Source organism: Lycium barbarum, chromosome 11, assembly GCF_019175385.1.
Source record: "Lycium barbarum isolate Lr01 chromosome 11, ASM1917538v2, whole genome shotgun sequence".
Taxonomy (NCBI): domain Eukaryota; kingdom Viridiplantae; phylum Streptophyta; class Magnoliopsida; order Solanales; family Solanaceae; genus Lycium; species Lycium barbarum.
In genome coordinates this window covers 15,283,363-15,299,971 of record NC_083347.1, presented here as the reverse complement: position 1 = coordinate 15,299,971, position 16,609 = coordinate 15,283,363, and the positions used below count along the sequence as shown (strand labels likewise).

General features: G+C 36.7%; 1 long non-coding RNA gene across 3 annotated transcripts; it reads right to left on the bottom strand.

Annotated features, from left to right (window-relative positions):
- Positions 1-10,528: 10,528 nt before the first annotated feature.
- On the bottom strand, positions 10,529-16,340 carry LOC132620334 (uncharacterized). Of its 3 annotated transcripts, none has more exons than XR_009574783.1 (5): positions 13,694-16,340; positions 12,451-13,562; positions 11,103-12,040; positions 10,957-11,020; positions 10,529-10,855 (listed from the first exon to the last, which is right to left on the bottom strand). It is a non-coding gene; the product is annotated as an uncharacterized LOC132620334 (long non-coding RNA). The 3 variants fall into 3 exon arrangements; XR_009574784.1 differs by having other exon boundaries at positions 10,529-11,020; positions 13,694-14,034; positions 14,111-16,340; XR_009574782.1 differs by having other exon boundaries at positions 10,529-11,020.
- Between the last annotated feature and the right edge of the window lie 269 nt (positions 16,341-16,609).

Below are 16,609 nucleotides of genomic sequence, written 5' to 3'. Positions count from 1 at the left end.
AAGGATGAAAACCATAGAAATAGAATGACAAAAGAAGAGAGATTTTTACTATTCTTCCAAAATGTGTTACAAGTGTATTTCATATGAAAATTTATGCCTCTATTTATAGTGCTACATATGCATTTAATATATGAGAAAATTGAGGAACTATTAAGATGGTGGAGGAAAATGGAGGAACCATTAATATGGCGGAGAAAAATGGAGGAACCATTAAGATGGTGGAGACATCCATAATATATTTCATAACAGACATTTCTTTTTTAATTCTTTACCGTAATAAAAGAGTCATCCACCTAATTAAAAAACATTTTCCCAGTTGAAGACTTTTTTTTTTTTTTGGTCAAGTTGAAGACTTATAAAGGGTCTTTTATATAGGATAAATCTATTCATCACAACTCATCACAATAAGAGGTATTAAAGTAATTTTAAATAACTTTTGAGAGCATTAAAACAACTTTACACGACTTCCGAGCACATAATAGCCATTTACTCCTTTTTCTATATCAAAAATACTCCTCTCTGGAAAAAGAAGAAATGACAATTCAAATCTCACTATCTCTTTTCAAAATCATTATTTTTCTTCCGAATGTATTGACTTTTATTCTCTCTCTTTCTTTAATATAATTACTGTTGTTTTTCTCTTTTTTCATTGGTCATCACATACCTTTTAATGTCATAAAATTAAACATAGGAGAATATTATATTCTCCTTTTATTTTATTTTTTATGTTTTTTTAAGATTATGATGAAATAGAGCATATTTAACATTGATGACCAAAATTCATTTACCCTCTTTTTTCTTTATCTTTTATTTATTTTTATTTTTTTGGTGAAGAAATTTTTTTTATTGCTCAATCACACGAACAGTTACAATATTTGTCTTTTTTTTTCCTATCCTCCTATATTTATCTATCCTCACCCAACATGAACATATCTATTTAGTTACAGAGTATAAGTAACTATGTAATTACCCTATCTATCCAAAAAAAAATTCTTTTCATTTCTTCCTTTTGTGATTGACTTTAATTAAAACATTAAATTAACTCAATCTAGCTAAATAATAGATATAATTGAGAAACAATTAACAAATTTTAATTTAAGTCAATCAATTTTTTAAATTTTAAAAATAGTGGATGTAACAACTCAACATTATGGTTGAATTTAATAGAAATATCGAAATGGTTCAATTTAACTAAGTATTATATACGACTGGGAGAAATAAATTGATAACTATTGAATCAATTTCATAAAACAAATTGATTCAATTTCATAAATTAAAAAAAATGTAGATGTAACAAGTAGTCAACACTATGGTTTACTACAATTGAAACATTGAATTATCTCAATTTAGCTACGTATTAGATAGAATTGGTAACAATTAATAATTTTAGATCTAACTCAATCATTTTTTTAAATAGTGGATGTAATAAGTAGTTAGCAATATGATCGACTTTAATTAAATTTTTGATGAACAATTTGTAATAACAATTAGCAACTTTTGATTTATCTAATCAGTTTTTTTTATATAAATTTTAAAAATATGCAAGAAGTAGTCAAAACTATGGTTGATTTTAATTGAAACATTGAATTATATTAATTATCTAGGTATTAGATAGAATTGAGTAATAATTAGCAAGTTTAGATCTAATCCAATCAATTTAAACAAAAACCGTCGATGTAAAAGTAGTCAACACTAAAGTTGACTTTAATTGAAACATTGAATTCCTTCAATTTAGTTAAGTATTAATATAATTATTGAGTAAAATGTTTGTATCGACTAGTAAGTTTAGATCTAATTTAAAAATAAAAATAAAAAGCAGTGGATGTAACAAGTATTCAAAACTATGACTCACTTTAATTGAAATATTGAATTGCTTCCATTTAACTAAGTATTATATAGGATTGAGTAACAATTTATAAATTTTGATTTAATTCATTTTTTTTAAAAGTACACGTGACAAGTAGCCAATACTATGATTGACTTTAATTGAAATATAGAATTGTCTCAATTAGCTAAGTATTAGATATGATTGAGTAACAATTAGCAAGTTTAGATCTAATTCAATCAATTTAAACAAAAATAGTTGAAGTAACAAGTAGTCAACACTATGGTTGACTTAATTGAAACATTAAATTCCTTAAATTTATCTAAGCATTATATAATATTGAGTAAAATGTTTGCTAAGTTTTGATTCAATTCAAGATAAAATGTATACTAAAAGTAGTCAACACTAGGATGTTCACAGTTTGGATCCAACCCGAAAATCAAAACCAAACCGATATTTTGGTTGGTTTTGAATTTTTAAAAACTGGTTTTCGTTTAACTAAGAAAACCGAAGAAAAAATCGAACCGAACCGACAATTTATACATAATATATATACTTTTAGTTTTTATAAATACTTTTAAATAATTTATATACTTTTTGATTCAATTCAAGATAAAATGTATACTAAAAGTAGTCAACACTAGGGATGTTCACGGTTTGGTTAAAAACAGATCCAACCCGAAAATCAAAACCAAACCGATATTTTGGTTGGTTTTGAATTTTTAAAAACTGGTTTTGGTTTAACTAAAAGCAAACCGAAGAAAAAACCGAACCGAACCGACAATTTATACATAATATATATATATATATATATATATATATATATATATATATATATATATATATATATATATATATAATATACTTTTAGTTTTTATAAATACTTTAAAAAATTTATATACTTTTTAATAAAAAAAATTATTTATCTCTAATAAGATAATGAACTTTATACTGTAAACCGATTTTAAAAAAATAATCATGAATTCAAACTCATTTATTTAAAGAAACAACTACTCCATATGAGATTTTCCTAGATTTTTTTTATTTCTTATAAACTAAAATGTTTGCTAAGTTTTGATTCAATTCAAGATTAAATGTATATAAAAAGTAGTCACCAGTAACACTATAGTTAATTTTAATTGAAATATTGAATTATCTCAATTTAATTGAGTATTAGATATGATTGAGTAACAATAAGCATGTTCGAATCTAATTCAATCAATCTAAAAAATACAGTGGATGTACCAAGTAGTCAACATTATGGTTGTGCATAGTTTTGATAAACCTGAAATTCAAATCGAAATTCAAACATTTTGAACTTATATTCTAAAATTTTTAAATTGTGGATTGGATTTATTTTTTAAATATTTTGGATTTTGGATCAGATTTTGGATTTGAAACTCCGAATTTTTAGATATCCGAAAACCGAATTTCTTATACTAAAGCCTACCCGACTATCCTTTAGATATCGCATTATCTATATGTCCAATCTAATATGTCAAATAAAAATGTTACTAAGTTGCTTGTACGAATACTTTATTTGTATGATTGTTATAACAACGAAGAACTATATATTAAGGCAATTTGGTATGAATATTTTATTTGGTTGTTCATTTTGTAAGAAGAAGAAGAAGAAGAAGAAGAAGAAGTATTAGTAGTTCAACTTATAGGCTGAACCGAGAATTCGAATTATTCAAACCGATTTATCTGAAACCGAACTTAAAAAATCTGATCCAATTCGAACGTATTTGGATCGGATTAGGATTACATTTGGCAAAATTCAAAAATCGAAATGATAATCCAGAATATGCTAAACCCGATCCGATCCAACCGATGAACAGGCCTGGTGTTATATCCCGTATTTTTGAACGTCAGATTATTTGCTGAGGTGGGGCCCACACACCGAGATTTTTTTGGGACATCTGAAAAGTCATATGAATCACATATGTGAAGTTAAACACAACTCAAGAAGGACCCTTGGGCCCAAATCAAAGTGGAAGTCCTCCAAACGAATATTTTTAAGAAAACGTTTTCGGGTGATCTGACTTCTAGGGGCCAAACCGGTATTATAAGTTTGGAATTTGGAAAATACCAAGAAATAGAAGTTGTAGATAATTGAATTAGCTTTCCAACCATAGGTCGTGGGTTCCCAGGTGACATCGGTACAAGGAGATATGGACGTTTTAAGGTCGAAAGGTCAGTGGGCTAGGCCCAACTCGGGATCAACCGAGTTGGCCCAAAAAAATAAAAAACGAATTAAGGCCCAAAGGAGAGGGGTGGCCGGCCATCTTATGGCCCAAGCCCACAAAATTAATAAATTTCCCATGTGATAATTAATATAAAGGATCATTAAATTGTCTTGAAACATTTAGAAGTTTCAAGACAATTGACAAAGAGAGAAACAAGAGAAAGAAGAGCAAGAATAAGAAGGCCATTTTCGGCCAAGCTCTAGACCAAAAAAAAAAAATGAAATTATTAAGGTACAAATTATGATTATGGTTGATGAAATTGGAAGATGGAAATATGTTATGAATATGTAGATTGAAGATTTGAAGTTTTGGATGGATTATGGTTTTGGTGGAAAGTTTGTATATCTTGTGAATATTTGGTAGAAATGATATGAAATGCTTCCGAATTATATTATAATGATCTTGATTAGTAATGAATGTAAAAGCATTGAGATTGGTTTGGAAATGTGAAGTTGGAATGAAAACTATTGCATTATGTTGGAAAGAAGACTAGTTGTGTTATATTGTGTTTTGTAGTCATGGTTGTTGTCATTGTGTTGATAGTTTGGCCGGGTTGAATTCCCGGATTGATATTGATTAAAAAAATTGGCTAAGTTGAATTTTGGGGATGGTGTATTTATAGGGGAGATGCTGCCCAAATTTTTGTAGACAAGTATTGGTTAAGATTGAAATCTTAAAGCCTTACAATTAACATTTGGTAATTGTGACCAAATTGTAGATTTTGGCGAACTTGAAACTTGATTTTGGAGACGTGTATGAATCGGAAAAGGTATGTAAGGATTCACCCTTCCTTCTATGGCATGTCTTAAACGTAATAAGTTGGATACGAGCCTCGGGGACAACTCTATTCTCCGAAATCCGCACCCAAAGTTTCCCCTTTTTCATTCAGTAGAATTGAATTAAATATTGTATGAAATGTTGAAAAATTGCCTAAACATCTAGAACTTGCACAAATAGGACCCGACTACCTTAAAACTCTCACAAGTGACGTCATGAAATGTAACGTATGTAAATCGTGTACGCCACCTCATTTGACCCGAGGTGGGCCCGTTATTCCCGAATTTTCTTAATTGTTTCGTTTATCGAACGATAAGTATATGTACATGTATATGGGGAAGATTGGGAAATAGAAGGCGCTATAGACGCATAGCCACCTGATCAGTTGGAGTATGGTACATGATATCGTCCCGGACGCGGGATATATGGTTAAATGGATCGGAGCCGACGCCTCGGCAATATGATATGTTCTATGTTATATATATATGAAAAGAAATGTTTTCCAAGAAAGCAAAGTATTATATGTATATGGATCGGGCTGCACGTGCCGCAGCAATACGTTATAGTATATGCACATATGGATCGGGCTGCACGTTCCGCAGCGCTAAGCATGCATGGTATCCGCCAACGTGCACTTATATGTACAGGTTGTGTTTCTACTTCATGACATGCGCTATATCTCTTTTATGTTATTATTCATGCCTTACATACTCGGTACATTACTCGTACTGACGTCCCTTCTTGTGGACGCTGCGTTTCATGCCGCGCAGGTCAACAGGTAGACAGATTTGACTCTTAGAAGCTCCATCAGCAGTACTGTGGCAGCGCTCCAGTTGTTCCGGAGCCTCAGTTTCTTAGTACTACTTTTGTGTACATATTCGGGCACGGTAGAACCGGTCCTTCTTGTATATGTAGATGTACTTTGTTTAGAGGCTCGTAGACAGATATGTACAGTCAGATGTTTTGTACTTTTGTGGTCCTCGTCGTTGTATAATGTGCTAGCAAAGTTTATAAGTCCATGTCTACAATTATGCCATTAATGTTAGCGTTAAGCAACAGAAAAAAAAAAAGATACGGTATAGTCTATACGGCCCACCTAGTAGTAAAAGTACGATACGAGATAAGGGGTGCTCGGTACAAGTATCGGGTACCCGTCGCGGCCCCTAGTTGGGTCGTGACAAAAGTGGTATCAGAGCAGTTCGTCCTAGGGGTTTGTCTACGAGCCGTGTCCAGTAGAGTCCTGTTTATGGGTGTGTAGCGCGCCACACTTATAAACAAGAGGCTACAGGGCATTTAGGAAAAATGACCGTCTTTCATCTTAAGAAATCGTGCGATAGAGCCAAGTTAAGGATGTAACTATCTAAATTTTTTCTGTTTAATTTTCAGCAATGCCTTTGAGAAAGAAGAAGAAAGTCAGCACAATACTAGGCGCTGCGGGAGAAGGCACCAGCCGAGAGCCCCCGGTTGAACTTGGACATAGTGAGTCTCAGAGTGTCACTCCCTCGCATGCTACCTCTATCCCTCCAGTAGCAGAAGAGCATGAAGAGGTCTCCACTCCAGCTCCAGTGCATCCAGTCCCTCCACCGGTTGCTTCGGGTCAACAAGTGACCGAGGCCATCCATTTACTGACACAGTTGGTTGCCGCCCAGGCACAACGGCAGAATGTGAGTTCAAGTGATCAGTCAGCTAGTACTAGAGCTCGTGACTTTATCACTCTGAAGCCTCCAGAGTTTTATGGATCGAAACCAGAGGAAGACCCGCAGAATTTTATAGATGAGATGCTGAGGACACTGAGGATCATACATGCTTCGGATACAGAGTCAGTGGAATTGGCTTCATACAGGTTGCGGGATGTAGCAGTTCAGTGGTATAATAACTGGATATCTTCGAGGGGAGCAAATGCGCCTCCCCCGGTTTGGCAGGAGTTCACTGAAGCATTCCTGCGACATTACTTACCACCGGAGGTCCGACGGGCTCGAGCCGATATGTTCTTGAATCTCAAGCAGGGAAATATGAATGTCAGGGAGTATAGTCTTCATTTTAATTCTTTAGCCAGGTATGCCCCAGCCATGATAGCTGATAGGGGAGATCACGTACACCGGTTTGTGAGTGGATTGGGGCCACATTTAATTAAGGAGTGTCTGACAGCTTCCCTCCAGGATGGAATGACTATTGCTCGTATCCAGGCCCATGCCCAAAACCTGGAGGAACAGTATCAGTTACGGAGAGAGGAGCGCTATTCGGATAGGGGTTCCAGAAAAAGGGGCAGATCTTCCGGGACTAGAAGCGAGTATAGAGGGGGACAGGCACAGGAGCAATCTAGGTATTCAGGCCAATCAGCGGCCAGTGCACCTCCTCGATTTGTGGATAAGGGATTTGATCGTTCTACTTATTCAGGAGCAGATCAGGGTACTAGAGCTTCAGGATCCCAGTATAGAGCTGATTCTACCAGGGTGATGCCACCCCCGCCACGGTGTCCTCAGTGTGGTAGGCCACACTCTGGAGAGTGTCGCGCAGGTACACGTGCTTGTTATACTTGTGGGCGGGTTGGCCATTTGATGCGTGATTGCCCACTGAGGAATGAGGGAGACCAAACCCAGCCCGCCGGATCCGCAATTGGTTCATCACCGTCCGTGCGCCCTCCTGGACAGGCTTCCCAGGCCCCAGCAGGTCGTGGTCGAGGTAGAGGAGGGGCACCCGGTTCAGCCGGTCCTCCGCACCGCCTATATGCATTGACAGGACGGCAGGACCCTGAACCTTCCGCAGACGCGGCCACAGGTACACTTTTGGCATTTTCTATGATATGTGTGTGTTAATTGATCTGGAATCTACTTTATCATACACCGCCCCTTGTGTTGCTGAAAATTTCACAAATGTAGGAATAAGAGACGAATGTAAAAATAAAAAAAAAAATAAAAAAAAAATCAGGCAACCTAAGTCCCTAAAATGGATATCTTAAGCGACGCGTGAGATAATTACAAAGGAGACCTCCCCGAAGTATTATAATACACTATGAGGCCAGTTTAACATTCGAGGACGAATGTTCTAAAGGGGGGGAGGATGTTATATCCCGTATTTTTGAACGTCAGATTATTTGCTGAGGTGGGGCCCACACATCGAGATTTTTTTGGGACATCTGAAAAGTCATATGAATCACATATGTGAAGTTAAACACAACTCAAGAAGGACCCTTGGGCCAAATCAAAGTGGAAGTCCTCCAAACGAATATTTTTAAGAAAACGTTTTCGGGTGATCTGACTTCTAGGGGCAAAACCGGTATTATAAGTTTGGAATTTGGAATATACCAAGAAATAGAAGTTGTAGATAATTTAATTATCTTTCCAACCATAGGTCGTGGGTTCCCAGGTGACATTGGTACAAGGAGATATGGACGTTTTAAGGTCGAAAGGTCAGTGGGCTAGGCCCAACTCGGGATCAACCGAGTTGGCCCAAAAAAATAAAAAACGAATTAAGGCCCAAAGGAGAGGGGTGGCCGGACATCTTATGGCCCAAGCCCACAAAATTAATAAATTTCCCATGTGATAATTAATATAAAGGATCATTAAATTGTCTTGAAACATTTAGAAGTTTCAAGACAATTGAGAAAGAGAGAAACAAGAGAAAGAAGAGCAAGAATAAGAAGGCCATTTTCGGCCAAGCTCTAGACCAAAAAAAAAAAAAAATGAAATTATTAAGGTACAAATTATGATTATGGTTGATGAAATTGGAAGATGGAAATATGTTATGAATATGTAGATTGAAGATTTGAAGTTTTGGATGGATTATGGTTTTGGTGGAAAGTTTGTATATCTTGTGAATATTTGGTAGAAATGATATGAAATGCTTCCGAATTATATTGTAATGATCTTGATTAGTAATGAATGTAAAAGCATTGAGATTGGTTTGGAAATGTGAAGTTGGAATGAAAACTATTGCATTATGTTGGAAAGAAGACTAGTTGTGTTATATTGTGTTTTGTAGTCATGGTTGTTGTCATTGTGTTGATAGTTTGGCCGGGTTGAATTCCCGGATTGATATTGATTAAAAAAATTGGCTAAGTTGAATTTTGGGGATGGTGTATTTATAGGGGAGATGCTGCCCAAATTTTTGTAGACAAGTATTGGTTAAGATTGAAATCTTAAAGCCTTACAATTAACATTTGGTAATTGTGACCAAATTGTAGATTTTGGCGAACTTGAAACTTGATTTTGGAGACGTGTATGAATCGGAAAAGGTATGTAAGGATTCACCCTTCCTTCTATGGCATGTCTTAAACGTAATAAGTTGGATACGAGCCTCGGGGACAACTCTATTCTCCGAAATCCGCACCCAAAGTTTCCCCTTTTTCATTCAGTAGAATTGAATTAAATATTGTATGAAATGTTAAAAAATTGCCTAAACATCTAGAACTTGCACAAATAGGACCCGACTACCTTAAAACTCTCACAAGTGACGTCATGAAATGTAACGTATGTAAATCGTGTACGCCACCTCATTTGACCCGAGGTGGGCCCGTTATTCCCGGATTTTCTTAATTGTTTCGTTTATCGAACGATAAGTATATGTACATGTATATGGGGAAGATTGGGAAATAGAAGGCGCTATAGACGCATAGCCACCTGATCAGTTGGAGTATGGTACATGATATCGTCCCGGACGCGGGATATATGGTTAAATGGATCGGAGCCGACGCCTCGGCAATATGATATGTTCTATGTTATATATATATGAAAAGAAATGTTTTCCAAGAAAGCAAAGTATTATATGTATATGGATCGGGCTGCACGTGCCGCAGCAATACGTTATAGTATATGCACATATGGATCGGGCTGCACGTTCCGCAGCGCTAAGCATGCATGGTATCCGCCAACGTGCACTTATATGTACAGGTTGTGTTTCTACTTCATGACATGCGCTATATCTCTTTTATGTTATTATTCATGCCTTACATACTCGGTACATTACTCGTACTGACGTCCCTTCTTGTGGACTCTGCGTTTCATGCCGCGCAGGTCAACAGGTAGACAGATTTGACTCTTAGAAGCTCCATCAGCAGTACTGTGGCAGCGCTCCAGTTGTTCCGGAGCCTCAGTTTCTTAGTACTACTTTTGTGTACATATTCGGGCACGGTAGAACCGGTCCTTCTTGTATATGTAGATGTACTTTGTTTAGAGGCTCGTAGACAGATATGTACAGTCAGATGTTTTGTACTTTTGTGGTCCTCGTCGTTGTATAATGTGCTAGCAAAGTTTATAAGTCCATGTCTACAATTATGCCATTAATGTTAGCGTTAAGCAACAGAAAAAAAAAAAGATACGGTATAGTCTATACGGCCCACCTAGTAGTAAAAGTACGATACAAGATAAGGGGTGCTCGGTACAAGTATCGGGTACCCGTCGCGGCCCCTAGTTGGGTCGTGACAAAAGTTTTTTTGTGACGATCCCCTTTGGGTCCCACTACTGAAGGTATTGTCTATGCCAAGGTACTGCCAGTCCGCACAGGGGCTTGCCCCATTATCCCTCTTCACGCTGCAGCGCTACGGGTTATCGAACCCGGAACCTCTGGCTCCTTTACATTCCCCAAAGGGAATCGCCTTTCACCAATTAAGCTCCTTTTTTGTGACGATCCCCTTTGGGTCCCACTACTCAAGGTATTGTCTATGCCAGGGTACTGCCAGTCCGCACAGGGGCTTGCCCCATTATCCCTCTTCACGCTGCAGCGCTACGGGGTATCGAACCCGGAACCTCTGGCTCCTTTACATTCCCCAAAGGGAATCGCCTTTCACCAATTGAGCAAACTTCAGCGTTCCAACAACAAAAAAAAAAGTGTTCCAGCAGCCAAAAAAAAAAAACAGCATTTCAGCAGCTAAAAAACAGTGCGCCAGCAGTAAGTTTCAGCATTTAGCAGAAAGAATTCAGCAGCAAAAATCAGCGTTCCAGCAGAAAAAATAAACAGTGTTTTGGCAACAAAAAACAGCATTCCAACCGCAAAAATAGCATTTCAGCTGCAATAAAAACAACATTCAAGCAGTCAAAAATCAGCATTCTCACGACATTTCAGCAGCAAAACAACCAATATAGTAGCTATATTTCAGCAGATACCAACATAATTATCAGTCAAATTCTTGAGTTGATTGCATATGTCTCCGCGCCGCAGGTCCTCCTCTAACCTGCATACAAAATACTTAGTATTATAATTTTTTTTTCATAAACATAACTTAAAAATGGAGCTCAACTGTAATTTATTGATACCGGAAGCTTTGCGCGAGTTGATGAGCCCGAAGCGTAAGATGATGGCTTATTAACTTGGAGATCCGGTTGAACAAAATATAGTTTGCATGTTCTTCTGTTATGGCCAGTATTATGGCATTTGCTACAATCCAAAGAAGTCTGTCTCCTTTTCGTTTTAGTTCTACTTGCTCCTACTTCATCCGATTCTTTTCTCCTTTTTGTCTGCTTTCTTCCTTTAGTGCTAGTTCTTACTAATTTGGGAGGCAATTGAGCAATGTTTTTTGACTTTGGCCACATATCCTGTCCATTCATAGGTAAAATAGCAAAGTCATAGACCCTTCTATATGTTTCCACCTTATAACAATCATAGACATAGGAAGTTGCAACAATCCGATTCCCCTTCTTCGGCATACAACTTTCTCTGTAATTCTTCACTAACCTCATGTCTACGCTTTTCATTTGTAATTCTTTCTGATAAATCATTTTCATCTGACAAGTCATTTTCTGAATCTTCAAAATCTTCACTGTTTGAAGAATTTTCACCTCCAACTTCATTATGATGTTCTTCAACAATTGCTTGAGTTTTAACACTTGAGTTTCTTGGTCCCCTGTACATAACATCCTCAATACCCATTTCATTATACGAGTCCAAATGTTCAAAGTATACCTCAACTACTCGATCTTTAGGATATTTTTTGCAACAATAGTAGCTTCCATATCAGTTGAAACATGCCTCATTTTGTCACCTAACCTTCCGAACTCGTGCCAAAAAGTAACTGAGTCATTCGTATAACCACATAATTCAACCATTGATTTGAATACTGATAGCTTCAATTCGGTCATATTCACATCGTCAATAAAGTCCACATGGCCCCCAACATGATATCTTGTAGGCTTGTGTTTCATTATACCACCATGTGTTATTTTAATGGTAAAATATTCTGGCTCGTATAGAGGATCTGCATAACAAAAAAATTTAAAAAGTAATTTAGTAATGGTGCATACATATATACTGCCTTATTTTATACCGTTTAAAAGGAGGACCATTTGAAGTGCATTTATTTCAAAGTTGAGATATTGAATCTTCAAAAGGGGGACCATTTGAGGGAGAAAACATATAAAAACTCCACTTGTATTTTTCTCAATTAACAATATCAGACTTCAATGAGCCTTCTTACAAAAATAAATCGGGAGGAGAACCCCATTATTTCATCTATTTAAGAACAAAAGAAGATTTCTTTCAAGTTGACAAATCAGGTCCCCAAAACGAAGAGTTTAAAAAATCATACATTGAAAAACTATATTAACTTGTAGGAGCAATCATTGAAGTGATTTTGCATGAAACTAAATTATGATTTGTAATACTCACCATAACTAGGGTTTCTTGCACCATTGATGCTCCTAAGAATCATTGATTGGGTGAACCAAAGTAGTGAAGATTTGAAGTGATTTCAAGAAGGCCGTGATTTTTTAGCTCTGAAACAAAGATGAAAAGGGAATTGGAGAAGAAAGGTTTTTGAGAGAGAGGAGGGAAATCTACCACTTTGGGTGGAAAAGCACGCCTTTTTCCCCTTCAAGAATCACGTGCAGATCACATGTTATATCTCAGTTAGTTTTCTAACGGGAGGTGGAGTTCTCTATTAGTGAGACTAAATGTGCTCAGGTTTTGCAAACTTAAAGGATATATAGTGGTCAAGGTTCTATTTAAAGGACAAAGTTAAGCCTACCCCTAAACATAAGGGATATTTTTGGCCAAAAACTCGGACGCCTTTCCAAACTTGAGAAGTTGTACCTCGATTTCAATCAGCTCGAAGGCACAATATCTGAAGCTCATCTGTTCAGGATCTCACAATTACGTGAGTTGGACCTCTCTTATAATGCTCAATTACATATTCGAGTCAGTTCAGATTGGATCGCCCCTTTTCAACTGGATCTCGTCCGTTTTACCCACTGTAAATTGGGTCCTCAATTCCCAAACGGGCTGTGGAACCAGCATAATATTTCTGACCTTGATTTTTCAGCTTCTGGACTTTCGGGTGACGTTCCTAGTTGGTTCTGGGACCGGTTGTCTGGAATGAGCTTCCTAAACATTTCTTACAATGATATGGGTGGAAATGTACCAGATCTCTCAAGGAAGATGAGTGATATTCTTTGCATAGATTTGGCTACAAACAGATTCAGTGGTCCATTAGCAAAATTTCCTACCAGTCTTATAACAATTCATCTCTCCAGTAATATGTTTTCTGGGATGATCTCCTTCATTTGTGACAATTTTGATTATTTGGGATATCTTGACCTCTCAGATAGTAGGTTGTCTGGAGAGCTTCCTCACTGCTGGACACTTGGAAGTATCATGCATCTTAATTTAGGGAACAATAACTTCTTCGGGAAGATGCCTAATTTGATAGGTTCATTGCAGACAATGGGAATGCTGCACCTTCAAAACAATCATTTGACAGAACTACCTCGGTCCCTGGCAAACTGCAAAAAGTTAAGGGTTATAGATGTCCGGTCTAACAACATGTCCGGTGAAATTCCAGCATGGATTGGGAATAACATATCTGATATCATTATTGTTATCTTAAAATCCAACAGGTTTTGTGGAAGCATACCTTCAAGCATATGCCAGCTAACAAAACTTCAAATCTTGGGCTTATCCAAAAATATGATATCTGGGACCATACCAAAATGTATCAACAACCTCACTGCAATGACTGAAGAAGAGAGTGCGATGCAACAAATTAAGAGTTGGTATTCTCAGGTCGGCGATTGAGGTGTACAATAAATGCTTCATATGATGAGAGTGCAATTTTGATGTGGAAGGGAAGACAATTTGAATACAGCAGCATACTTGGTATGGTGAGGAGCATTGATCTCTCAAGCAACAACTTGGTAGGAGAAATCCCTATTGAAATTACATCTCTTGTGGGTTTGCATGGTTTGAAGTTTGAACCTGTCAAGAAACAATTTAACTGGAAACATCCCTTTGAAGATTGGTGAATTTAGGGCACTAAATTTCCTCGACTTACACAGAAATGATCTTTTAGGGAAAATTCCTGCTCGACTTTCACAGTTAAGCTACATGGGAATCTTGATCTTGTCATATAACAACTTGTCTGGCCGAATCCCTTTAGATGAACAATTACTGGCTTTCGACAACAGATCGTACATTGGAAATCCTGGACTTTGTGGCTATCCACTAACAGTAGCTTGCTACGTAGAGGAACCACCTCAAGATCCAACATTGAGTGATGAGGACAAGTTTATAACTGCAAGATTTTATATTAGTATGGGAATAGGTTTCCTTTCTACATTTTTGGTAGTCTCTGCTCTGATCTTAAATAGAAGGTGGACGTATGGTCCACTCAGATACCTGGAAATCAATTAAGGAATTAGCATGTAACATCACAGAGTTAATTGTAGGTTTACTCAAATACCACGATAAGGAGCTATGCAATCTTGAGTTCCTGAGACTTTGCACTTGTCTGAATTTATTCCATGTGCATTGTACACCACAGGAATCAGCAAAGCCTCGGATATTTATTCTGTATAAGTAGTTTTCTCTAACATTTTCTAGACTGCCACAATTTCATTTAACGTAGATAAATTGTTTAATACCACAGGTGACTGTCGTTTCTCCAACTAAACCATTCATTTTAAGGAGCATGTTAGGAACCTAGAAACCTTCCCAACTTTAATCTGTGAACTTCCAAACTCAACAAAGAAATAAGAGAATGAACAACCAATACATCTAAAAACCAAGGTAATATGAGGAACCCTATCCTCCAAATCTCGCAGAGAAATCCTAGAGGAAAAGCTGCCTGTCTTCCCTTCTCCCTAGTATAATACAACACAAATTAACTGTCTAAACTGCTAGGTAACAACTAGAAATACATAATACAGTTACATTTAAGCCTTATTTTCACCCTTCTTCCTGTGGTTATAGAACCTAGTAACAACAGGTCTATCAGAGCACCATCGATCATCTAAGTGCAAGCAAGAGCAAACATCATGTTTTGCCTCTCATTGTTAGTTGGGGTATAGAGGCCAGAGGGGATCTAGGATTTCACCTAGTTACTTCATTTGCTTCAAATTCTGTGCTACTCTGTACCCAATACATCAAACTAAACTGCAGTCACTGGACCTTTACCAGTAGCAAATTGATAGTGCATTGTATATGTCTGGTAGCACGCCCAAATTAGGCTACTAAAGAGTAAAGACACCTTTGCGGCGTCCGTCTCCTCTACCCTTTTCCGACTCTCAACAGAAAAAGATAAGAGAAGGAAGTGGGAAAACCTTAGCTCACATGTCCAGGCAGGGAAGGCCAACTTCCTGTCATCAATTCTGCAAATATCCCAACCAAATGTTCTGATTCTGCCGATACCAGGCTTCTCTATAGCCATGCATACTTCCCCAATGTGCCCACTAAGTAACTAGCACCTTCCTTACTAGTTACAACTTACAAGTATATTCACAATTTCCAAAGTTCCCCATTTAATGACCTTAATCTTAGTTTGAGTTATTTCCTCAATCATTGAGCGTCAATAGTTCTATATCTGCCTACAATGACCATGAATCAATGAAGAACACTACATTAGAATAAAATGTATAAGGAAAACTTGACCATATGAGATAAGATTGCCTGAAGAGAGTAATGAAAACGCCTGTAATTCCTGAGGAGCTTGATTATGGATCTGAACTTAGATTTGATGAAGCTCCAGCTTGGATACAACTTAAAAACATCAAATACAAGATAATAGACACAACGGGAAGACTATACAGGAAGATAGCAGTGTTGGTAATCTTTCCATCAAATGGATTTACATATTGTACACAGGTCAACTATATATTGAAGAATCCAATGATGTGATACAATAAGGTTTTAAGTTATAGGAACGTTACAAAAATATCATTTAATTACAGAAATTTCCAAAGACAACTTGTCAAGATTTATAAGTTTATTACCTCTCGATTTTCTTTCATCAACCGCTCAAAGTAAGTGTACCTCACCATTTTTTAAAGCATCAGTGTGTAATAGTTTATATGAATCTGACTCAATTCATTAACTGAATCATGAAGCTAAAATTCTGTATATGGATATGGATTCAACTTGTTATGATGATTTTAGGTTTGCACCAAATGTTGATCAAGCCATTGTCGATAACAAATACATGTTTACCGCACACACTAAGCTCTTGACTTTAAAAAGAGACATTTTCCACTAATATATCACAAGGACAACTTATTTTGTTAGGCAGAAGTTCAATTCAAATCTTTGTAAACATCGACAGTTGAGTATGGAATTCAATCTTGATAGCTTGCCCATACATCATCGCAGGAAAGTCGCAAGATTCAAACTTATGTCACTTGTGTGATTGTTTAGGATGTGCTTTAATCATACTTGATTGTTCTTAAGACAGAGTAGAATTATACTAACTGTAGCATATAAACTACTCCCTCCGTCCCAATTTAAGTGTTTTAGTTTGACCGGGCAAAAAGTTTAAGGAATAAAATGAAATTTTTGACTC